We start from the raw sequence: 26,975 nt of genomic DNA on the forward strand, positions 1-26,975 counted from the left end.
TCTGTTTTGAATTACCAATTTTTTAGAAATTGAAAAACCCTGGAAATATGATCTTGCTTGTGTTTGTAAAAGTCAGTCAAAGAATGCTTCAAGTGGCCTTTTTACTGTCTCCTAAGGGTTTTGTCACGTTCTTGAAATTTTTGTTGAAAATTTCATCATCACGGAATGTTGCAGTTTTTCTTCATGGAAATATCATGGCAGTAATTATATATTTATGTGTACAATCATTTAAAAAATATCTTTTTCAAAATTAGGCTGTTAGCTCTATGAGTATCTGTTTAGTTTAATACTTTGTCACCGGAAGCCAGTACCAGACTTGCCACATAATAGGTTTTTAGTAAATATTTATTTGGTAAATGTCTGAAAGACATTTCTGAAGTTGATTTCTTCTTTGCTGGGTTTTTTTTTTTTTTTTTTTTTTCCTCCTCCCAAGACCTCTTCTGTTTACATGAAACTTTGGTGAAAATCTATGGGAGAAATTAAAGCATGGTTAGTTTAAGAGCTATATCTGTTTTTCTTCCACTCTACCTGACTTCATCTAGTACATAATAGGAACGTAATTAAAGCATGCATGTGATTCTGAACACAAAGCACATAAAACCATGTAAATCACTTGGTTTTTAAACTTTTTTATGATTGTGATTTATAGTGGTAATGACGAGATTGGGTGTCAGGAGGGAGTGTTGGATTTGTAATTAGAAAATGAAACAGATGTTAAAGCCTTCATTTTAAATGATGTTTTCATTATAATAGTCCTCATTGCTCACTGATCACTTTCTATTTCACGTACTGAAATGCTCACCAAAAAAAACTGGGTCTCTAGGTAACACCCACCATATGAAGGCTTCACTGCAGTAGAGCACTGAGAAATTTCTGATTCATTACTCCTATAAATGGAGACCCTAAAAGACCCCATGTGTAAAGTCACAGAAACAGAAACAAAAGAAACCATTCTTTTTTTTTTCTTTTTGGATCCAAAATACTGGGTGTATAATCATGTTTACACACTGAATGTTTTACTCTATGTTTCACAGAATTTACCTAGCTTATTATCTTGACAAAAATCCATTTTTCCCCCAGCTGATCAAAGGAGGGAAGAAAGGAAACCTGTATCCTAAATCAACCTAACACCGTTCAAAGATAAACACTGCTAGGGCAAACAAGTATATCTCAGCACTCTGGGTTTGGTGGTGAAAAACACCATTTGTACTCTCCCTATGGTGTCCTTTAATCAGAGGATGGGTCACACAAGGTTGTATCTACGAGGCCTTGATGTAAGAGGCCTTTGCTGACACTGACACGTGGGCAGTAGAAGGAATGTAACACTGCTGATTTCAGTTCGGTTAGGATTAACAGGAGAATGGTGTCATTAAATAGGAAAGGTTATGAAAATAGTAGGGAATATCAGAAATCACTTTAGGCCTATTGATCTTTTCCTCTGCATCTTTCATGCTGCTCCCAGCCCCACCTTGAATGTGGGGCAGTGCACATGTCTGGCTGAAGTCAGAAAAACCTTGAGTCATTGCCAGTATGTCTAAATGGGGAGATCTGAGAACAAATAGATGCCTGTCCTAACATCTAGAATGAATCATGAGGGCAGGGACTATGTCTACTCTGTTTGTCACTACATCTGCAGTGTCTAACACAGTAAATGGTATACGGCAAGGGCTCCAATGTTCATTAATTATTATCACACGAACATGCCAGCAATGTTACTCAGTGATACTAATTGTTTGCTGTTATAACTGAGAGCATCAAGTCAGGTAGACCCAGACTTTAGGCTCAGTGAAAACACTTAAAATCTCTAGAACCAGATCTCAGCTGCCTGGTGAATCTGCAGGCAAACTTCTTTTGCCTTGAGGAGGAAACACTTTTGTCTGGTTTCACCAGTGGAAATGGTTGTCCACATCTGAATGAGCCAGTCTGTTCCTTCTTCACATGGAATGCTGCTATTAGGAAGGAATAAACACCAGCTAGTGAACAAATGGAGCTCCATATGAGAGAGGAAAGTTAGGTAATGAATTACAGAGATGCATTGAGCAAATCTGCTTTGATGTGACATTGTAGTGCTGGTGTCAATAAGATGTTGGTCAACCCCATTTGATAAAGCACATGGAAAGACAAATTTAACCTTCTAGTTTAAGAGCCTGCATAAACGTGTTGTGCGCACACACAGTCCTCTTTGATCCGTTAATGGACTCCCTACTAAAACACATTTTCATCCCCAAATGGCTGTTAGTCAAGTTTTTCACCTTTTTCTTTACATTCCTTCACAATACCCCTTGACTTCATGAAATTACTCTACATTCTACTTCAAAGAGAGGTGTATGTTTATTAACCCAGTTGTGCATAGAAGAAGAATAAAAAGCTTTTAAATGGAGCATTGCAAATTTGCAGAGACTACATATCACTGTATAGAAGACTGATTGTGTACAAGAATAGACCTGTAAAATCCCATTTGTTTAAAGGCAGGTGCTCTCAATTATAGAAATTTCTCCAGTTCTGTATCTCTCCTTAGGGATGAGTGCTCTCGTTCTGGTGAGGAGACACTCCAAGTGACATATCCATTTTTAATTAATCAGCACTTAAGTATTTTAGACAATGAGGCCTTCATTATATTTGTTAATGAACTTGAAGGATGAATCTCTAGTCTATAGGTGACTCAATGCTATAAACAAAATATTTCATGAAGCCAACCTTGAACTTGAGAACATATCAAGTCTTCTTCAAAGTAAGGTTCCTATCCTGCTCTCCCCAAGCATTATCATTGTCATGTCACTTTGTATTTAGATGTTGTAATTGTAATGTGAGAGCAGAGAATAAGAGTAAAGGACCCAGCAGAGCATGCTGACTGTTAGAGCATGGTAAAGTCCGAGGTCCTGGCTTTTACAACTCTGCCTTTGGATTGGCAGGATGCAGGTTCAAAGAGGGAAAGAGTGACTTGTTGGATTCTGAGGAAAAATGTCAGCTTAAATATATGTCACCTAGAAAGAAAAAGTAAAATTAAGAGTTATTTATTATTCATGAATTATTTTTTGCTCCTTTTATTCCTGCACTCTCATTTGAATTTTTGAATAATCATGATGATCAGATCTGGACAGGTAGTGTCATTTTTGCATGAGACAATCTGGTGTCTGTCTTGTTCATGTCACCTGGTGGATCAGTGCCTCTTAGTAAATGCCTGTGCTGCTGTGCAAGGTACAAGAGTGCGTCAGCTGGGCATCTGCAGATGATGGCTCCAGGTGTTAGCCCACGGAAATTGCTGAAACTCAGTGCAAATGTCAAAGCTCTAGACATGGAGTTGCAAAAGCCATGTGGGCAAGGTCATGTTTTTGGTACTTGTAGCAGGAACCAAAGAGAAATTCTGAAATCACTGCCCACATTGCCCCAGAGGGAGAGTTGACAAAAGTTTGCTCCACTGCAGGAAAACATTCAGCACACATAAAATGTCCACTGTTCCCTGAGGCAAAAAAAAATAGAGTTTAAAGTATGTGTCTGAAGGAAAACAAAAACTGCCTCTTGAATGTCTGCACGTGGCAGGTAAATGAGTCTTTTCTAAGCCAAGGCTCCTTTGTCTCTTGGCAACTTAGCATTTATTTCTTCATGCTCAGCAACATGAAATTTCCCCCTTCCAAAATTCAAGCCATCTGGGCTATTAGCAACATAATCAATCCTAGCTAATAAATCACCCCACCCAATGTTCTTGACAACACAAATTCTGTAGTATGTTAAAACATTATAATAAATGACAACATGGTATGATCTATGAGGCCTCCTAGAGTTATCCGCTTCACCCAGCTGGGAAAATTATGGCCTCAAAATCTTAATTTTGAGCACTTATGTTTGCTGAGCAGACATCTAAAAATGTGTCAATTTTGTGGGATTTTAAAACCACTTACCCATGGAAGAAACCCTTGGCTTTTCTTGACAGAAGATACTGTGATCAAAATGTCTTCTTAATGCTTTCTGTGGCCAAGCAATAAAAGAGTTAATGAAAATCAACAATTTGGATGCTGGTTAATAATGCAAATTGGTTTCTTATAGTACCAAGTAAAATGTAATTTTGGCATGGCTTATTTTACATATAGTTCTATTTCTTGGGGTTATGTTTTTACAAATGAGACGCACTGTTCTTTGCTGTGAGAATATATAGTGATTTGCAAATATTAAGCCATTAATATCTTCAGTCTCCTCAGGGCAAGCGAGTTGGAAGCATTCTATTTCGAAAACTCAGAATCAATGTACTAGGACCATGCACAGCATTCCCCACAGTGGCTGCCATGATAAAGTACCTTGTGCAGAATTGTACTCAATGACTCATTCTGAATCTTCTTGATTTTTTTTTTTCCTAACAGGTAACATTTCTTGAGAATCCAACTAACTTATATAATAAAAATAATGTGTGTTGATTCCAAATACCAGAAATTATATCCTAAGCACACTTATGAAAAGCCTTCAGGAGACTTGTAGATTAACTCTTATCAGCAATAGAGAAAATATGAAATATTTAGAGGGAGATATAAATAGGTACCTATAAGCCATCACTAGGCACATAATATTGTAGATGGCTTGAAAATTTGTTTTAGTCCATCTCTGGCTTTTTCCCTGCTGTAATGACAGTTAGACTGCTAATTATGCTGTACAGTTTTGCTGCATCAAGAAAACATTATTCATAAAACGGCTAAAGTCCAAGTAGTGTGCAAGACACTGAAATAATGAACTATTTAGGAAAAGAATTTCAAAAATATAAAGTATAGGCAGGTGGTAGAGCTGAGAGGAAGATGTGCTCTTATGCAAGGCTAGCAGGTATTTACATACTGAAATCAAAGTAGTTTATATGTCATATATTATTTATTATCTACTATATACACACACTAAGGGTCACCTACAAATAAAGCCATTCTGACCGTCTAGAGCACTAAAATTCAGTGTGTCAACCTAGAGGATTTTTTTCTTGAGCGACACACTATCTAACTTTTAAAATATCTTCAAAGGATGTTTCTCAAAATAGCCCGGCCTGATTCACTCTATCATCCTTCATCACTTGCCAGTCAATAAGTCATCCAATCAATCAATCAATCAAAACTAGGTATTCTCATAAACAACCATTCTAAAGCTTTTTCATTTCATCAACCAGTGAAATTTAGGGGGGAAAAAAGGAATTGACATGTAGTTGCTAACATTTTATTTCCAAACAAGAACTTAAATAACAGAAACTATCACTACCATATGCTATCACAGGTGTTTAAAAAGAGATATTATATCTAACATCAAAAATAGTAAAAGTATCTTTTAGAACAAAGTATAACTCTTTTCATGAATAAAGAGTTAGGACCTTCCTGATATATATGTATATCCATACACATAGAGTTACAAACATACATGCATCCATATATGTAATTGTCCTTTCATTTTATTACTTTAAACTACAAATTATTCTTTATTTTATCAACGTTTGCTAGATTTGGGACAAAGAGGGAGGCCTTAGCGTAATTCCAACCTGGAATAGTCTTTTACATGATCATTGGCAGATAGTCTTAGTAATATGAAGGATTTCCAGTCATAATTTAATTATAAAACATTAGCTGAAAGAGAATCTTGGATTTTGATGTATACATCAATTATTAATTTACTGTCTTTCAGCTCCAAACCTTCCCGTCTTCCCTTTGTGATGCTGATGCTTGGTCTCTGCAAACTGCATTTCTGATTTGCCAGTTTGCTTAGCCAATAGGGGATGATAAGGGAAGACTGCAGAGCTACAGAAGAAAAAAAAAAAACAAAAAAAACTGGTGCCTTCTTACTGATTCTTTCATGAGTTTAGAGCCTGCTTGCTGACTGCCTGCCAGAATATTAGCCTAGCAATACATCTTCACTGGGAAGTGGTAGCTCCTTTTGGTGGACTCCAGTGGGTACTTTCTCCAACATTTGTAGAACCAACTTGTTCGTACCCCGCAAAGATCTCACTATGAGCAACTAGTGCCCTTTCCTCCAAGGTCTAGGTCCCAGGCTCATGAAACAATGCTTTCAAGTTTTCAAATTTTATCAGTCCAATCTTTTCATTTTGTTCCCTTGGCCCTAAGGATGGAATTTGCTTCCTGCAGTTGCTACCTCAATGATAATTTAGAGCAGGGATTGGCAAGTGAGTAATTTTATTTGTTAACTTGACTGGGCTAAGGGATGCCCAGATAGCTGGTAGAACATTAGTTCTGGGTGTATCTAGGAAAGTGCTTCCAGAAGAGACTAGCATTTGGATCAGTGGACTGAATAAAGAAGATCTGTTCTCACCAATGTGAATGTCATCCAAACCATTTAGGCCCCAAATAGAGCAAAACGATAGAGGAAGGGCAAATTCTCTCTCCTTGAACTGGATCATCCAATTTCTCCTGCCCTTGGAAATCTGAGCTCCTGGTTCTTGAGCCTTCAGACTGCAGGACTTATACCAATGTTCCCCCTGGTCCTCAGGCCTTTGGACTCAGATTGAATTACACCTCTGCCTTTCCTGGGTCTCCAGCTTGCAGACAGCATATCATGGGACTTCTTGGCCTTTATAATCTCATGTTTCAATTTCCATAATAAATCCCAGATCTCCATATATCCTGTTGGTTCTCTTTCTCTGGGGGAATGCTGACTAATATAGCAAACTACAGCTTGTAGGCTGAATCTTTCCTGCTGCCTGTGTTTTTGTAAATACAGACCTATTGGAACACACTCAGGCCCAATTCTTATGTCTGAGGTCGCTGTTTTCTTGCTTCCACTGTAGAATTGAGTAGCGTGATGGCTCACGAAACTAAAACTATTTCTATCTGGCCCTTTGCAGAAAAAATTTCCTGATCTCTAACTAAGAATTTTCTTTTTACCCTTTCAGTTACCTAGCTAAAAACTTCATATTTCGTTAACTGCATTTTAAAATATTCTCTTTTCAAATAACCAGGTGAAGCTTCTGTTTTCACACTGATATAATGTGAAAGATTCACAATTAACAAAAAATTGACAAATAAGAGGACTGCAAAACACACACTGCGAAAGCAAAAACAGAGAAAACAATCATAGATGAGAAGGACCTCCCTAAAAGTCAGCACATCTAACCAGACCCTGGAATTGCCACATTCCCAAGGCTAAAGAAAACAAAATGAAAGAAAAAGTTTTACACCAGGGAAAAATGATAAATGGTCAAGAGGAACTTTTTAATTGCATAAACTAAAATCAGGTCAACCTGCAGCAAGAATATTTATGAACAAATATCATTGCCATGGAGACAGATACCAAGAATAGATCAAAATTAAGTCTTTGAAACCAAACTGCATCTCAAGGAAAGAAAGATAACTATAAGTCTATTTGGCATTTTCCTTCACTCTGCTCTAATAATTTTCAATAGATCATGTGACATTTGGAAAGGTGGGCTCAAATGACCTCTCCATACAGTTCTACATTCCTTTCTTTATGTGGCATTTGTTTTGATTATAAAAAAGTAAAAAGCTATGTAAGGATGAGAAAAGTATAAGTATCTACTCATTATTTTTATTCCATCTTTTGACAGGAACCCATTAATGATATAACTAGTGGGAATAGAATTGCAGCATGAGATTCCATTAGGTAACTTATTTTTGGCTGCTCGTTAAAAAGTGTTGCCTAATGCACTGTTGTAAGGACAAAATCACAGTTTTCCTATCTGGTACACAAGAAATGCTTTCCTAGCTTTCAAATATAAGTCACTACAGAGAGATCACAGTTTTGATTACCATCTCTGGAGATTTTTGTTAGCAACATTTCTTTTCATTGGAAATCACTTTGGTAAGACATTAAAACTTTATAATATTTGTGGCCTCTAAATCTTAGATGAACCAGCTAGCCTACAGATATTTTCCACCAGAATTTGTAGATGAATCTTTTATATTTTCTAAGAATATATTTCTAAGAAAATATATTTTATATTTTCTCCAACATTTGTAAAACCAACTTGTTCGTACCCCGCAAAGATCTCACTACGAGCAACTAGTGCCCTTTCCTCCAAGGTCTAGGTCCCAGGCTCATGAAACAATGCTTTCAAGTTTTCAAATTTTATCAATCCAATCTTTTCATTTTGTTCCCTTGGCCCTAAGGATGGAATTTGCTTCCTGCAGTTGCTACCTCAATGATAATTTAGAGCAGGGGTTGGCAAGTGAGTAATTTTGTTAACTTGACTGGGCTAAGGGATGCCCAGATAGCTGGTAGAACATTAGTTCTGGGTGTATCTAGGAAAGTGCTTCCAGAAGAGACTAGCATTTGGATCAGTGGACTGAATAAAGAAGATCTGTTCTCACCAATGTGAATGTCATCCAAACCATTTAGGCCCCAAATAGAGCAACCTAAGAGGTTATTACTTTACACACACACACACACCACACACACACACACTTCTTAACTGAAAACAATTATTCCTCCCTACTCTGATGTTTCTTAATACCTGCTTAATGTAAAATGGCAACTGCTTTGTATTTGAAACTTGCCAGAGCCTTCAATTATGAAAAAAAAATACATGTATAATAAGAATCTGCAGTAGAAAAAAAAGTAACAATCAAAGGAAGCTTTGAACATGCCTTTGATATTCAGACAATTGAAAAATGTCTAATTTAATGATAGTAAATCCGAACTTCCTGTGAAATCCCAGAGAAAATATTTTTTATGGTATCCGTTCTGCGCCAAGGATACCAGATACCTGGTATGGCATACTGTGGCTGGTCGACCAAATCCAGCCCTCTGCCTGTGAATAAAGTTTTATTGGAACACAGCCAGGCCCATTTGTTTACATACTATCTATGACACTACCACGGCAGATTTCAAATGCTAAAATAATTTACTCCCTTACCACTTGCAGAAAAGGTTTGCAGAACCCTGCTCTATATAAATCAAGTATTTTTAATTATATTATTTGACCTGTAAGTTTTATACTCCCTTCTCTCACAAGTCTTTAAAGAACCAAAAATTGGAACATTTAAATGTATGTCATTCCAAGTCTCAACATTTCTCAACATTGCAAAGGGAATGCAATGAACACATTCCCTTTCATCCCATTTCTGATCCTCCTCTCTTGCTGCCTGTCTGGACATCTAAGCATCCTCATTCCCTCCCTCTCCTTCACCACCCACGCTCCTGATGAACAAGTCTTCTCCATTAAAACTGGCACAACTTCCACTCCTTTTCTAGACGATTGAAATAGCCTCCAATACATGCTACTTCCATTCTTTAATCCATTCCCCTCATTATAAATAGAGCAATCTTGCCAGAATGTAAATTGAATGTGTCACTCTCTTTATGCAACCCCTTTATTGCTTTTCATCATCTTTAAGAGTAGTTCTTAACCTTGTGATCATAGAACATTGGTATGAGGAGAGCTGCTGTATAATAGTTTTACACACACACACACACACACACACACACCTAACTGAAATTGAAGAACTGGATTTTGAGATGAGTTGTGTTTTGATGAATAAGACAGGATAGGTTATTGTTCTGCATTCTTTTATCGGATGATCAGTCAGGTGTAACCACAAGAGGAGACACAGGAGAGGCTCAGGAAAACAAAGTTAATTATCCTCATCAGTCCTAAAAACAGGGGATATGACACTCCTCACAGACACATGGGGAGGTCTCACTGTGGTCAGGGGACAGAAGGCAGGAGTTAGAAAGGTCTAGGTGAGAGCGTTTATTGGGGTTTTGGAGAGAGAGCTGAAGCAGGGCACGGTGAATACCTCAGGACTGGCTAGTTTAAATAATTTTGGTGGGCTCTATGCTACGGGCTGGTTCCTGGTTGCCTGGTACCTGGCACCGGGATGACTGAGGCAGAGGAATATTATCTCCTGGAGCTCGCTGACCAGAGATGTGACTCTGGATTGCTTAGTTTGCATTATCAAACGTAAGCTCCTGGCCGAGCCCTGTGCTGTCTCTAAGGGCTGGCTGGCTCAGGGAAAGCAGTCGCTCCCAACCGAGAACAAAATTTAAGTATCAAAACATCATAATATACAGAAAATAAAAATATAAACATTAAAATTATCCTTCTATTGACCGTTTTCCTTGGGATTCAGACACATTTTTCTTAAGAAGGAAAGAATGGGATAGAGTTGGAGGAAGTTCATTTGGAATTATGCATGAATCTGAATATGTCCATGGAAGAATGCAACATGTGGAAACATCATGTTTTTATGAGAATTGGTGCTCTGCAGGAGAAGGCATAGAGTCCGAGGCTGTAACGATCTGACACCCATGGCAATCTTCTCCATGAAATCTCCCATCAATTCATCACAGAGTCCTTCTGCCTGTGATGATTTATGGTGGGTTCTTGCTGTCCCTTAAACTTTACCACTCTCTACTTGGCCTGCTGCTTCCTCTGCCTGCGATGCTCTTCCTCAGCTTGATGGACTCCTATTTATCCTTCAAGATTGGGCGTAGGTAACTCCTATTCAAGGGAAGCCTTTTCTGATCTCTCCAGACAGAGTTATACACATCCTTCCCTTTTCTCCCCAAATACCCTGTAGACCCTCAGACCCTTCCCTTATAACCTGTGCGCACAGTAGTTCAATGACCATATACCATATTGTCTTCCATCTAGAAGACCTCAACTGTTTTTCTTTTCCTTATTTACATTTATAGTGCCTGGGACTCCACCTGTCATCTAGTGAGTGCCAAATAATTACTTGCTGAATGACTGAATCTCTTTCTGCTCTTTCAACAACTCAGAGAAAACATTGATGTTTAACTCCACTCTATCTTCTCCTCCCAAAGAGTAAAACAGGGAAGAAGCTTCCCTCACAGCCAAGAGTCACGAGTTGAATTCTATGTCTCTCAAAACATTGAGAGATGAAGAACCTTACTTTAAATAAATAAATTCCCAAATGATGTCATTTCATTCTTCAGTAGGAAAAGTGTTTTGGGGTAGCAGCTTTTCTAGTATTATTTGTATTCAACCGTGTCGTATGGCAACTGAGAAGCCTTTGTTCTCTATTCTGTATGGATAGAGTGACAAGTTGAGGAAGATTACTGGAGAATCCATAAGGTTACACAGCCTCATTTATATGAACTCTGAAGAAACAGCAGACGTCAGATAAAAGCAGAAAGGTTTTTCAACAATAGATTGGGAGGCTGTCTAAAATAAAGCACAATGCCTCATTCTTTTTAATCCTGCACCCACCAGGTGCTGAAAATATAATGTTTAAAAAGCATATAGCCAGTCACAAGCCAGTATTTTGAACCTATAGGATTTTTAATATTTAACAAGAGGTTTTGTCTCTATGTGTAGTGGTTAAATCAATCAATTAATAGTGCAAATTTCACACAACCTGCTTCCACACCATCTTTATTTTTTTTAACTGGATTGACTAGCTATATTATTCTCATGAAATCATAGGGTTTAATGAGAACTTATGACCTAGTAACAATGAAATAGCAGATTTTCACCTTGTAGTTACTGTCTTAAAAAAAAAAAAGAAATTGAGGGAGTCCATTATGGAAGCAGTTTAAGAGTTTTGCCATGAGTTTATCCAGTCTGATCATGAATTGTGAGTGAGAAATTGGTTTCTGGGTTTTCAACAATGGCACCAGAAATAATTAAACTTGATCAGTGACAAGAAACCAGTGAAACTGGCAACTTTAATGGGGCTATTTTGTCCTCAAAAGTTTTCCTGAAAACATAGGGTAATGCCATTAGTGCTGAATTTGCCCACCTGTAACAAAAATCGTTTCCTTAGGGCAGAGTAGACGTGAATGGAAACCACATTGTGATGAAGAAAGAGTCTGAAGTGATTTATGTGTGTGGTTTGGCTTGAAAGTGGGTGGCAGAGGTAAAGAAAAAAATTTAATGGCCTTTCCAGGGCTCTTTTTTTCCCTCTAATCCTATGGAAAGAGCTGTGTTCCATGAAACTGGAGTGATAAAATAAGGGCTAAAGGAAACCATAACAGGGATTATTATTAATATGTTTTCATAGACATGGACAATGAATATGAGATACAGTGGCATGATTTTCACTGGAATAATATATATCACTTATATGTGTGTATGTATTGAAAGTTGGATGGGGAAGAATAGGGTAAAGAAAGGCAAATTATAGGAGTAATTGCCAAAATCCAATAGATGGAAAATAAAAAAATAAGTAAACCTTATTTATTTTATTTAGGTTACACTAAGAGTCCAGACTTCAACACTGTACAAAATATTCACGTGACAAGACTGCACTTGTACCCTTTAAATGTATACCAGAAAAAGAGAGAAACATTTGCTGGTAAGAAACAATGCTTACCGTATTTCTGACACTGTTCTAACAACTTTATGAATATAAACTCATTTAATTGTCATAACAACCCTGTGAGGTAGGACTATGGTTATCCCCCTTTCACTGCAGCCCAAAGAGGTTAAGTAATTTGTATAGAGGCACACAGCTAGTAAGCTGTGAGGCTGGGTTCAAACCTCTGTCTCCTCATGCCTTGCTCTTAACCCCGTGGATAATGGACTTATCCAGATGGAAAGTAGTGAGATATCCTGGGAATACACAGCATAAATTGTGCATAGTGTTGATATTAAAGAAGCACCTGATCAATTTTTTATAGCACTAGAACATTTTCTGTAGCATTCCTGCCTTACTTACCTGACATGCCATTCACCTTTGATTCTTCTCCAGGGTGAAGAAAATAAAGAAAAAAAAAAAAAAAGAATAAGAGAAGCACTAGGAAAGTGATCTAGACAATTTGGTGAGTTACTTCTTGATTGAGATATCATTTATGAATGCAGTTGCTCTACTAATAGAGTTGAAAAGGCTAATGGTTTTTCACCAATTTTCTTTTTTAATTTTATGTTAAGTTCCTGGGTACATGTGCAGAATGTGCAGGTTTGTTACACAGGTAAATGTGTGCCATGGTGATTTGCTGCATGTATCAAACCATCACCCAGGTATTAAGCCCAGCACGCATTAGCTATTTTTCCTGATGCTCTCCCTCCCTCCACGCCCCCTGACAGGCCCAGTGTGTGATGTTCCCCTCTCTGTATCTATATGTTCACATTGTTCTGCTCCCATTTATAAGTGAGAACATGCGGTGTTTGGTTTTCTGTTCCTATGTTAGTTTGCTGAGAATAATGACTTCCAGCTCCATCCATGTTTCTGCAAAGGATATGATCTCATTCCTTTTTATGGCTGCATTGTATTCCATGGTTTATACGTACCACATTTTCTCTAGCCAGTCTATCAGTGATGGGCATTCAGGTTGGTTCCATGTCTTTGTTACTGTGAATAGGGCTGCAGTGAATGTATGCATGAATGTATCTTTATAATAGAATGATTTATATTCCTTTAGATATATACCCAGTAAGCAGATTGCTGGGTCAAATTGTATTTCTGCTTCTAGATCTTTAAGGAATCACTACACTGTCTTCCACAATGGTTGAACTAATTTACATTCCCAAAGTGTTTCCCTTTCTCCTCATCTTCGCCAGCATCTGTTGTTTCTTGAAATTTTAATCATTGCCATTCTAACTAGAGTGAGATGGTATCTCCTTGTTGTTTTGACTTGCATTGCTCTAATGATCAGTCATGTTGTGCTTTTTAAAAATATGTTTGTTGGACGCATGAAAATATTTTCTTTTAAGAAGTGTATATTCATGTCCTTTGACCACTTTTTAATGGGGTTTTTTTTTATTGTTAAGTTTCTTGTAGACTTTGGATATTAGACCTTTGTCAGATGGATAGATTGCAAAACTTTTCTCCCATTCTGTAGGTTGTCTGTTTGCTTGATGATAGCTTCTTTTGCTGTGCAGAAGCTCTTTACTTAAATTAGATCCTATTTGTCACTTTTTGCTTTTGCTGCAGTTGCTTTTGACATTTTCATCAAGAAGTCTTTGCCTGTGCCTATGTCCTGAATGGTATTGCCTAGATTTTCTTTTTTTTTTTTTTTTTTTTTTTTGAGGCGGAGTCTCGCTCTGTCGCCCGGACTGGAGTGCAGTGGCCGGATCTCAGCTCACTGCAAGCTCCGCCTCCTGGGTTTACGCCATTCTCCTGCCTCAGCCTCCCGAGTAGCTGGGACTACAGGCGCCCGCCACCTCGCCCGGCTAGTTTTTGTATTTTTAGTAGAGACGGGGTTTCACCGTGTTAGCCAGGATGGTCTCGATCTCCTGACCTCGTGATCCGCCCGTCTCGGCCTCCCAAAGTGCTGGGATTACAGGCTTGAGCCACCGCGCCCGGCCTTGCCTAGATTTTCTTAAGGAGTTGTTATAGTTTTAGGTTTTACATTTAAGTCTTTAATACATCTTGAGTTAATTTTTGTATAAGGTGTAAGGAAAGGGTCCAGTTTCAACTTTCTGCATATAGCTAGCCAGGTTTCCCAGCACCATTTATTAACTAGGGAATCTTTTTCCCATTGCTTGTTTTTGTCAGGTTTGTTGAAGATCAAATGGTTATAGATGTGTGGTCTTATTTCTGAGTTCTCTCTTCTGTTCCATTGGTCTGTGTGTCTGTTTTTATACCAGTATCATGCTATTTTGGTTACTGTAGCCTTATAGTATAGTTTGAAGTTGGGGACCATGACGCCTCCAACTTTGTTCTTTTTGCTTAGAATTTTCTTGGCAATACAGGCTCTTTTTTGGTTCCATGTGAAGTTTAAAATAGTTTTCTTCTAATTCTTTTTTTTTTTAATTTTTGAGACAGAGTCTCTATTTATCACCCAGGCTGGAGTGCAGTAGTGCTATCTGCGCTCACTGCAATATCCAAATCTCAGGTTCAAGAAATTCTCATGCCCCACCCTCCTGAGTAGCTGGGGTTACAGGCATGCACCCCCATGCCTGGCCAATTTTTGTACTTTTAGTAGAGACATGGTTTCACCATGTTGGCCAAGCTGGTCTCGAACTCCTGACCTCAAGTGATCTGTGTGCCTTGGCCTCCCAAACTGCTGGCCACCACACCTGGCCAGTTTTTTCTAATTCTGTGAAGAATGGTAATGGTAATTTAATGGGAATAGCATTGAATTTATAAATTACTTTTGGTAGTATGGACATTTTCACGATATTGATTTTTCTTATCCATGAGCATGGAATGTTTTTCCATTTGTTTGTGTCCTGCTCAATTTCCTTGAGCAGTGGTTTGTGGTTCTCTTTGAAGAGCGCCTTCGCTTCCCTTGTTAGCTGTATTCCTAGGCATTCTATTTTTTTTGTAGCAATTGTGAATGGGTGGGAGTTCATTCATGATTTGGCTCTCTGCTTGTCTGTTGTTGGTGTATAGGAATGCTTGAGATTTAGGCACATTAATTTTGTATCTGAGACTTTGCTGAAGTTGTTTGCCATCTTAAGAACATTTTGGGTTGAGACAATAGGGTTTTCTAAACATAGGATCATGTCATCTGCAGAGACAATTTAGTTCCCTCTCTTCCTATTTTAATACCCTTTATTTCTTTCTCTTGCCTGATTGCCCTAGCCAGAAATTTTAATACTATATTGAATAGGAGTGGTGAAAGAGGGCATCCTTGTCTTGTGCCAGTTTTCTAGGGGAATGTTTCCAGCTTTTGCCCATTCAGTATGATATTGCCTGTGGGTTTGCCATAAATGGCTCTTATTATTTTGAGGTATGTTCCTTCATTAAGTAGTTTATTGAGAGTTTTCAGCATGAAGGGATGTAGAATTTTATCAAAGGCTTTTTTCTGCATCTATTGAGATAATTATGTGCTTTTTGTCTTTAGTTCTGTTTATGTGATGAGTTACATTTATTGATTTTCATATGTTGAGCCAGTCTTGCATCCTGGTAATGAAGCTGACTTGATCGGATAAACTTTTTGATTTGCCGTGGGATTTGGTTTGCCAATATTTCATTGAGAATTTTGCATCAATGTTCATCAAGGATATTGGCCTGAAGTTTTCTTTCTTTCTTTTTTTTTTATTTTAAGATCTGGGGCACATGTGCAGGATGTGCAGTTTTGTTACATAGGTAAAATGTGCCATGGTGATCTCTTGTATCACAAATAAATGTTTTTGAAACTTTTTTTGAGAAGCTATCTTAAACCCTAATCTAATGAAAGATCCTGAGAAATGAGAAATGATGTTTATCTTTTATCTGTGTCTGTATATGATTAAAATATTATGTGACTATCCTAACTATTTGCAGGACTGCAAAATTTTCTGTTACATAGAGCAAGTGTAACTTCTTTCAAAGCCAGCTGGAATTGATTGGGCATTTTCTGCATGTGAGGGAGAAATCTATATGATTTCACCAACATTCTCTCAGCAACCACCCAAATGATTTTACTCTCATCAAGATCAAAATACTATTACAAAAGAAGTTGCCTTTGTCAACAACATAGACACTTCTTCCTGTCCTGCATCTTTTCTGATGTTTCATACATGAGTTTTATGAAACCAAACTCACTAATTTGACTTATGGTTGACTATACTCCAAGACCTTCTTTGATCTTAAAGAGAGATTGGCTCCTTTGTCTCACATGGGTTTCCAGTGAGTCACTTTTGAGCCATTCTAGACTGTAGAGTCACTTAGCTTTGTATTCAGCCACTTTGAGGGTTGGTGTCATTCTTAGTCTTTGTCCCTGTAAATACTTGAACTCTTAGATTAACAACCTACTAAATACAGCATATAAGCAAAGTCACTAAAATATGTGGCAAAATAGTAAGTTTTGTGCAACACAACTCCTAGCTCCTATTGTAAAGTCAAAATTTTTTCTCAAGCTCTCATGTAAGTGCTTGGAAAACAAAGATGCTTGCCTTGTCAGGATTTCAGTAGGCAAAGCGTATCAGTGGAAATCTGTGTGTTCAAGTCTCTATTGAAGTAGATTTCTTCAAAGGTTGAGTAAAAGGACCAAACGTATATTCATCAAATTCCTTATTGATTTATAAGGCATATCTTGCTTCCAGATATGTTTTCAGGCCCATAAGTGTAGTAACATGCTGAGTGATAACATTTAAGCTGTTTCCTAGCATCCGTCTTCCGTGCTTTCCTTATTTGTACAATAAGATATTTAGAAAGCATAAATATAACAAACGTGGTCACTTACAATTCCGAGAAATTCATGTCTTTAAAAATAGATTAGATGCCCCAGAAGAGTTGTGCCTTCTATATTACTACTTCTTTGTAGCTCTTAAGGATTTAAGTAAAAGCATCTGAATGTAACCTTTCAGATCACTAAAGATACGGCTTTAAAACAATAGAAATTTCTAATGTTTCCAAATCACTCTCTCTCCTCCTACCCTCTCTCTGACAGTGTGGCTAATCGTCTCCTTGCCGCATAGTGTAATTGGGAGGAAAGAGTAATCTAGATCTGATGGATCTTAATTTCCATTTCTTCCACTTACTAACTATATGAACTTAGGTAAACTTCTTAATCAGAAGCTTGGCATTCATATTTGTAAATTTGGTATGAAAATAATTTATTAGCGAGGATATTACAAGAAATAGATAACGCATGTCTGATAATTCCACTCTATCATTTAGTGCATAGAAATGCAGTAACTATTAATTTCTCTTTCCCTTTCAGTTATAAATGGCAAGTAGAAGCATTACTCTTTTAAAACAGTTGGGATCTGATGTACATAACTTGCCCACTCTGAGTGGAACACCCGTCCTTAGCTAGGACAAATTCAGGAGGTCCAAGGCCAGGAGCCAGCCCACCATCAGCTCTTCCCTCTTACCTTTCCTTCCTTGTCTTTGATCATTGGAGAATTGTGGTATTTCTTTTCAAAGGCAGGAAGTTTGTACACCTGCTGCACTGTGTACTTGCTCTTTACTGGATTATGCAGAATTATCTAAATAAATAAGAACATACCAAGCACTTCCTCCCCATTAAGTGCACAGCCAACTGAGTCAGACTACCATTTCTTTGTAGCTTGACACACCTACAGAAAGATCAAACACCACACCACCTTCCAGCTGCAGTTCCCTAAAAAGAACAGACTGTTGGGATGAGGCCATTTTAGTGGTGTCTGAAAGACTTTGGTTGAGTCAAAACATTATCTAGGCTGGTAAAGGAATTAATGGCAAAGAATGAACTGACACTTGGCGAGTTCAGTTGTAAATATATGTATTTAGTAATGTATTAATATATGTACTATATGTGTTAGTATTATGTATTTTAGTCTACATAAGTTTATGTGTGTAACATAATATTATATACATCATTACATATTAATATAGATTTAAAGTACACATTTTATATATATCCATGTACACACACACTTTTCTTTTTCAAGTATAGTCTGGTAAACTGAATAATAATACTTACGAATATCTCCTATGGTAACTGTGATTCATCAGTAAAATATCTGCCTAAACAACGCTTCCCTGTTTCAGAACATGTCAGATTTGATTTCTATTGCCCTTAGCCTTTCTTCTTTCACTCTGTCGTCAAGTTCCCTTGATTCTGTCTCTGAAATGCATGTCATCATGGTCACCATCTTGGTCAAGATCCTAGTTTCCAACCTAGAATATTGCAAGAGTCCTATAAAGATTTTGTATTTCCATTTTTGATTCTCCTCAGTCTATTCTCCAATTGTAAAATAATCTTTTCAAAAAAACCCATCAGTTTGTGATAAGCAGATTACAGGTAACTCAACCAGGTTAGGGAATTCTCCATTCCCCACCAGAAACATAGACCCTCCACAGTCTCAACAAGTCACATGCCCAAAGCAGAGTTGGGACAAAGTCAGGGACCAACCTGGGCTTTTCTCATCATCCAAGGGTGACCCTGTGGCATTACTGTCACATCCAGGAGAAGGTAGAACTTTCCCTTTTCCTCAGGAGTTCTCAGGACTTGGTCTGTAGTCAGGCTCTCTCTCATGTGGGCAGAAAGATTAGACAAACTTTTGGCAAGATATATTGCACTTTGGCCATTAGCTTCCTCATATGTCCTGGCAATGACAATCAGAAAAACAGTAGCAACCATGAAGTTAGTACTTAGCAGGTCATTCTTAGTACTTAGATTCTTTTTTTATTTTTTTATTTTTTTAATTTTTTTTGAGATGGAATCTCCCTCTGTCGCCCAGGCTGGAGTGCAGTGGCCGGATCTCAGCTCAATGCGAGCTCCACCTCCCAGGTTCACGCCATTCTCCTGGCTCAGCCTCCCGAGTAGCTGGGACTATAGGCGCCCGCCACCTCGCCCGGCTCGTTTTTTGTATTTTTTAGTAGAGACGGGGTTTCACCGTGTTCGCCAGGATGTTCTCGATCTCCTGACTCGGCCTCCCAAAGTGCCGGGATTACAGGCTTGAGCCACCGCGCCCGGCCTAGTACTTACATTCTGAGTGCTTAGATTCTTTAAATTTTTTCTTTAATTTTTGATTTTTGTGGGTACATAGTAGGTGTTTTTAAAAAATCATTTCTATTCTCAGTGCTTAGATTCTTAGTGCTTCATTCTGTGTCATGCTTAGGGAAGCCTCTTCTTTTGATTTTTTCATTTTTTAAAAATAACTTTTAATATGTTTTCCATATCACAAAATTCACCCATTTTAGATCGACAATTCAGTGATATTTAGTATCTCTACTAAGTGGTGTTACAGTCCCCATCAGCAAGCTTTAGGACATTATTATTCCCCCACAAGATTCTCCATGCCCTTTATAGTTAATTCTTCCCATTCCAGCCATAGACAACCACTAATCTACTTACTGTTCTTTAAATTTGCTTTGTCTGTACATTTCATATGCATGTGGTCTCCCAGATTTGGCCTCCCTCATATTGTAGTGTGGGATGAGCAGCAATTAATTCCTTCCATTGCTGAATGGCATTCCAGCATATGCATATACCACATTTTGTTTACCCATCACCGGTTATATCTCATTTTGTGAGTCTCTCTTTCTTGAAAAGTTTACCCCTTTCTTTGCCACATGCAGCCTAAATTTTCATTAATGACAATAAGTTGGTGGATGAATTCTGCAACAGATATTAAAAGTAGGGCTTGATGGTTTTCCACTCAAGACATAAAGAACTAAAATGACTAAATGAAAGACATTATGTTTTCGACTTTTCTTTACAAATAGCAAGAAGGATCTCTGCTGCAGACTCTGATAAATGGGTGAACTCCTAGGTTCTTCCTATATGTACCTAGAATGACTGGGTATATGGCTTTGATCAGGCATGTACCTGGTATCCTTATTATGAGAGGAATGACTCACTTAAGGACAGGAAGCAGTGCAACTTATTTAACTCTTGTTTCTGCATTATACTCAGGAAAGCTACGAATTTTGTGAACCATTGTAAAATCAATACATGAAGCTGCGTAGCAGCCAGAATATCCCTGGCAAATGTCCATAGCAATAGGCAGAGATGAAGGCTTCTGTTCAGAAATTCTTGCCACTTTTGTGTCATGGGCTTCATATTAGACTGGGATTCACTGTGGTCGAGGACACCAACAATTTGACAAATTGGGACAGGGCTCTATAAACGGTGGCCTTTTTCAACAAAGTCTAAACTAGTGGTGTTCATTTAAATTAGAGTATATTTCAAACTTCTGGATGCGCTATTACTCAGTGGAATTACCCCATGTCAATAATGATTCATGGTCTCACTCATCAGAAAATCTCTGTCCTTTGAAGCTTGAAGAATAACCAAAATAGTGATAGGTCAGTGAATAACTTCAAAGGCAGTGATTATTCTAGCTAGACCATGTTGAGATAGTTCCCAACATCTAGGTCAATCACTTAACAAACCTATGTTTGAAATAGCCAGTATCCTCTCTTAGTCAATATTTTCTGGTGACAAGAAATCCACTCAAAATACCACCACTAGGAGAGGATATTATAGTAATACAAAAGACACGGAAAAGAATTATATATGGGGAGTCAACATGGGAACTCAATATGAAAAGACACTGAAACAACTACTTTTCTTTCCGTATTTCAGGACTAAATGTTTGGCTGCCTCTCTGTTCATTGGGGTTCTGATGCTTTCTCTCCATTATGCTTCTTTTGTCCTTCTCTCAGAATATACCAGTGGAAACAGATATTGATCTGTATGTAGAAAACAAAGCTCAAAGGCAAGAGCCAGGGGAAGCCAATTGAAGAAATAATCTGGGAGTGGCGGACACTGAGAAGAATCCTATGAACAAATGAGAACTCTCAATGTCCTGGTTAAGAGACAGAATGAACGACAACAGGGGCAGTTCCATAACAAATTACACAAGCATAAAAAATCCATGGGGTTTTCCTTCTACATATAACCTAGCATAATTTATCCAACCCAGAGAAAACTCTTACAGTCCCATATCTAACCTTAGCCATGCAGTCTCCCTTTTCAGAGCTGACATTCCTATTTGGCATAAGAATTTGTTGGTCTTCATAAAATGACTGAGTGCTCCTTCCAAGTAATTGTAGTAGAAATACATGACATTCCCCCTAACTTAAAAAAAAAAAAAAACACCAGACTCTCCTGCAGCGTAAAATGAATTGCTTATATGACTGGGCACAGTGGCTCACACCTGTAATCCCAGCACTTTGGGAGACTGAGATGGGTGGATCACTTGAGGTCAGGAGTTTGAGACCAGCCTGCCTAACATGGTGAAACTCCATCTCTACTAAAAATAAAAAAATTAGCCGGGCACGGTGGCGCATGCCTGTAGTCCCAGCTACTCAGGAGGCTGAGGGCAGAGGATCACTTGAAACTGGGAGGTGGAGATTGCAGTGAGCCAAGATTGTGCCACTGCACTTCAGCATGGGTGACACAGCAAGACTCTATTTCAATTAAAAAATACAAATAAAAAATAAATTGCTTATATAAGCAAGGAATGAGAGAGATTTAACCTAAATGAATACACCTTTGTGGTTTTATTCAGTGTTAACATTCTATATGAGACAGACTAAATGCTTTCTTTAGAATTAGAGCTCTTCTTGAGGGGGTGAATTCACTCAAGGTATGCATTAATACTCTAGAAACACATTGCCTGTCACTTCTTACTACTTGCTGCTTAATTAAAAGGGATGTCAGACACTTCTGAAAAGGCTCTGGTAAATTGTCAAATTCAACAAAAGAAAGAAAATTTAAGTAACGCACCTTATGTAAATTAGGCCTTCCCCCAGCCCAATTTCCTTCCTTCTTCTAACCACTGTTACCATCATTTTAGGTGACTTTTGTCTGGCATTTAAAAATGAAATGTGATTCTCTTATTCACTCCTTGGCAATATTCCCTGAAATATTCAACTAAGTGTTTTCAATTATTTGCCAGTCCCAATAGAATCTCAGTAAGAGGTTTTAAAAAGATATCTTATCCAGTACATAATATTTTGCAGTTTGAACGCTATCCATATTGCAATATAGATAAATTAAGCAATGCTAATGAATCCTATAACTTTAGATCAATACATTTGTAAATGACTAACCATATATTCCAGAAGGTTTAACATTTTTAAAGGTCATTTTCAATTCTTTGCCTTAGAAAGATCATCAAATTTATAAGCAACAAAATTGCAAAAAAAAATAAAATTATTAGTAAAACTGGACCTCTAGTATTATTCGATTGCATCAATTTGATTATATAGATATTTATTAAATTATGTAGAAAATACGGTACTTATTGGTATTTAACTTATTAAAGTTATAAATAGAAAAAAAAATGCCTTACATATTAGGTACCAGAGTTACTGAGTGGAAACCACACTAGAATTAGAATTAGAATTAGGGTCCTAGTGCAGGCTTCACAATGTTTTAAGATGTGTGGCTGTTTGCAGAGTATTTAAACATTTCATACTTCAATTTCTCCATCCTTGAAATGGTGATAATATGTGCCCTGCCTATCTTATGGGAATGTCATAATATTTGAATACACAAAGGTATGCTGAGGACTTTGTACATTCTAATGAGATGGTGCATAAATGAAAGGCATCACTATCAGTTTTTCTTCCAGTTGTGCTAGATCTCATCGCCACTCTTGAACAAATGATGGATTTAAAACAGATCATCATTTTCATCTTCTCTCCAACTCTTTTAGTGATAAGAGTAATCAAAGAAAAACCCTATTTAGAGTTCAATCTGGTTGGTTGCAACATTTCTAATTTGTGGTCATGTTTTCTGAAGATTGATGATGTGCTTAGAGATTTAAGACCTAAGACTTCAGGAAGTAAAACAAGCAGGAGAGGGAAGTATAATCCTGTTAATAGGCATCTAAGATTGAATTGTGATAATTAGCAAGAAATGAGTTAGGAAAGTGAGCAATTTTATAGATTGCAGATGTATCTTTTTAATAACCTCTCAGGTGTTACAAGATTGCATATCTATTTTAATGATTCTTGAGATATTTCTAATCTTAAGGCATGGCTATGGAATTTTTAGTAAAAACATAAATGAAAGCTATAAATGAATTTTTAGAATATTGAAATCAAGAACTCACAAACTCTTATTGCAATTTGGAAAAATATAAATTATCCAAGCAAGTCGACCGTTGTCAAATTCCTATTTTGATCGAGTAACAAGGCTGGGAATATTATTGCTGGGAAAACACTCTGCTTGGTTAATTAAAAAAAAAAGTAAAATCCTTTGTCATTTGCCATCAGGATAAATGCTGTAATAAGTAATTGTTCTCTGAGTAGCAGCTTCTCAAAAGTGTCATTTCATTCCCTTTTTTGCATGTTTCACAAATTTGAATATTCCCCAAAGACAGTAGTATGCCTTCAGAATGAATAAGATGATTATAGGATGACAGAATTTTTCTTGAGAGCCATTTTAAGAGTCATTATGTATACTTTGTCAACTTGCAGTTGGATGCCAGATGCATTAGGTGATGAGACTACTATTTAAAACAAAACAGAATAAAATAATTATGCCAATTGACCAGTTGCAAGCTGAAAAAACTACATGTTATAATTTTAGAAGTCTATTTTTGCATCCAGTGACATGTGATTGAAGCTTCATGGCTGTGTCCATTGTCTTTTCCATTCTCCTTCATCCCTCTTATTGATTTCCAAGTTATGAAGATTACGTGGCAGTGATGCAAAGTTCACTTTTACTCCTGCACAGGTCCTAATAATCAGGCTGCAAACAGTCTTCTTTTCCCCACAACTGGCTGTAATTAACACAAAACTAATTTTTATAATTTGCTGCTGTTTTATATCAATAGAGAAATTTCTGTGGCTGGTTTTGAAAAACCATGCCTGAGGAAAAGCTGCTCTCTAGGAATAAAAAGTTCCCTAACTGATGTGCATTTAATGTTCAAGAGTTCAAGCTGTCCACAGACATGAACATTTTATAGTTTTGACCAATAAAATTAGATCGTTAGGTGCTAGTGTGTGCATTATTAATGTTTTTGACAAAGAGAAATGATGGAGAAAGATATGTTATACTATCCTATAGTCTAATTGCCGAACTTTTTGCTCGAAGGTGCCACAAAGAGGTGAAGAATGTTGTTGATTATTTATTTATGTATTTGTTTATCCTCCTCTGAAATTCAAGCTGCCTATTTGAACCACCTAGGTTTGGAACTAGAGATCTGGCAAAGCATGAAGATTTTTTATTTGTTCAACAGATATTTGGCCAGGCACCTTGACTCACACCTGTAATCCCAAGACTTGGGAGGTGGAGGCAGGTGGATCACCTGGGGTCAGGAGTCCAAGACCAGCCTGGCCAACATAGTGAAATCCCATCTCTACAAAACATACAAAAAAAAAAATAGCTGGACAAGGTGACAGGTACCTGTAATCCCAGTTACTCAGGAGGCTGAGGCAGGAGAATTGCTTGAACCCAGGGGGCAGAGGTTGGGGTGAGCTGAGATCATGCCACTGCACCCTAGCCTAGGTGACAAAGCGAGACTCTGTCTCAAAAAAAAAAAGATATTTTTTCAGCAAATACTGTGAATCAGGCTCTATTCTACCCACAGGTGATGTTGGAGTTTGTGAGACAACCAGAGTTCCCAAAGTCCCTGTTCTAATGGGACTTATATTTACTATGTAGACAGTAAAGAAAACATTCTCTGGGGAGGTGACATGGGAACTGAATCCTGGACAATATGAAGGAAGAGTTGCTGGGCAGAGAGATCAGCAAGTACAAAGTCCGACAGAAAGAAATGAGGTTGTCATATTTGAGATACTAAACGAAGGCCAACGTGGCCACCGCCAAAGTATGAGAGTAAAGGGGAGAGTGGCATAAGATGAGGTGAGACAGGAATGAGCATCAGTCTAGTTGTTTTTGCACTTTAAAAATATATGTGGGGGGCAGAGCAAGATGGCCAAATAGGAACAGATCCAGTCTCCAGCTCCCAGTGCGAGCGACATAGAAGACAGGTGATTTCTGCATTTTCAACTGAGGTACTGGGTTTATCTCACTAGGGAGTGCCGGACAATCGGTGCTGGTCAGCTGCTACAGCCAAACCAGCGAGAGCTGAAGCAGGGCAAGGCATCGCCTCACCTGGGGAGCGCAAGGGGGAACAGAATCCCTTTTCCTAGCCAGGGGAACTGAGACACACAACACCTGGAAAATCGGGTAACTCCCACCCCAATACTGCGCTGTACCAAGGGTCTTAGCAAATGGGCACACTAGGAGATTATATCCCACACCTGGCTGGGAGGGTCCCATGCCCGCCCACAGAGCCTCCCTCATGGCTAGCACAGCAGTCTGCAATCTAACTGCAAGGCAGCAGCTGGGGGAGGGGTGCCCGCCATTGCTGAGGCTTAAGTAGGTAAACAAAGCTGCTGGGAAGCTCAAACTGGGTGGAACTCACAGCAGCTCAAGGAGCCCTGCCTGTCTCTGTAGACTCCACCTCTGGGGACAGGGCACAGCTAAACAACAACAACAACAACAACAAAGCAGCAGAAACCTCTGCAGACGCAAATGACTCTGTCTGACAGCTTTGAAGAGAGCAGTGGATCTCCCAACACGGAGGTTGAGATCTGAGAACGGACAGACTGCCTGCTCAAGTGGGTCCCTGACCCCTGAGTAGCCTTGCTGGGAGACATCACCCACTAGGGGCAGACTGACACCCCACACCTCACACAGTGGAGTACACCCCTGAAAGGAAGCTTCCAAAGCAAGAATCAGACAGGTACACTCACTGTTCAGCAATATTCTATCTTCTGCAGCCTCTGCTGCTGATACCCAGGCAAACAGGGTCTGGAGTGAACCTCAAGCAATCTCCAACAGACGTACAGCTGAGGGTCTTGACTGTTAGAAGGAAAACTAACAAACAGGAAGGACACCCACACCAAAACCCCATCAGTACGTCACCATGATCAAAGATCAGAGGCAGATAAAACCACAAAGATGGGGAAAAATCAGGGCAGAAAAGCTGGAAATTCAAAAAATAAGAGCGCATCTCCCCCTGCAAAGGAACGTAGCTCATCGCCAGCAACGGATCAAAGCTGGTCAGAGAATGACTTTGACGAGATGAGAGAAGAAGGCTTCAGTCCATCAATCTTCTCAGAGCTAAAAGAAGAATTACGTACCCAGTGCAAAGAAACTAAAAATCTTGAAAAAAGAGTGGAAGAATTGATAACTAGAATAATTAATGCAGAGAAGGCCATAAACGAACTGACAGAGATGAAAACCATGACACGAGAAACACGTGACAAATGCACAAGCTTCAGTAACCGACTCAATCAACTGGAAGAAAGAGTATCAGCGATTGAGGATCAAATGAATGAAATGAAGCGAGAAGAGAAATCTAAAGAAAAAAGAAGAAAGAGAAATGAACAAAGCCTGCAAGAAGTATGGGATTATGTAAAAAGACCAAATCTACATCTGATCGGGGTGCCTGAAAGTGAGGGGGAAAATGGAACCAAGTTGGAAAACACTCTTCAGGATATCATCCAGGAGAACTTCCCCAACCTAGTAGGGCAGGCCAACATTCAAATTCAGAAAATACAGAGAACGCCACAAAGATACTCCTCGAGAACAGCAACTCCAAGACACATAATTGCCAGATTCACCAAAGTTGAAATGAAGGAAAAAATCTTAAGGGCAGCCAGAGAGAAAGGTCGGGTTATCCACAAAGGGAAGCCCATCAGACTAACAGCAGATCTCTCGGCGGAAACTCTCCAAGCCAGAAGAGAGTG

The 26,975-nt window shown here is 38.4% G+C and overlaps 1 long non-coding RNA gene across 1 annotated transcript; it reads right to left on the reverse strand.

Annotated features, from left to right (window-relative positions):
* Positions 1–329: 329 nt before the first annotated feature.
* Positions 330–17,738, reverse strand: LOC117088667. The gene is made up of 4 exons (XR_004439269.1): positions 17,645–17,738; positions 12,615–12,638; positions 3,900–3,966; positions 330–467 (listed from the first exon to the last, which is right to left on the reverse strand). It is a non-coding gene; the product is annotated as an uncharacterized LOC117088667 (long non-coding RNA).
* Positions 17,739–26,975: the final 9,237 nt, after the last annotated feature.

The sequence above is a fragment of the Trachypithecus francoisi genome, unplaced genomic scaffold (assembly GCF_009764315.1).
Source record: "Trachypithecus francoisi isolate TF-2019V2 unplaced genomic scaffold, Tfra_2.0 Lachesis_group10, whole genome shotgun sequence".
NCBI classification, from domain to species: Eukaryota; Metazoa; Chordata; class Mammalia; order Primates; family Cercopithecidae; genus Trachypithecus; species Trachypithecus francoisi.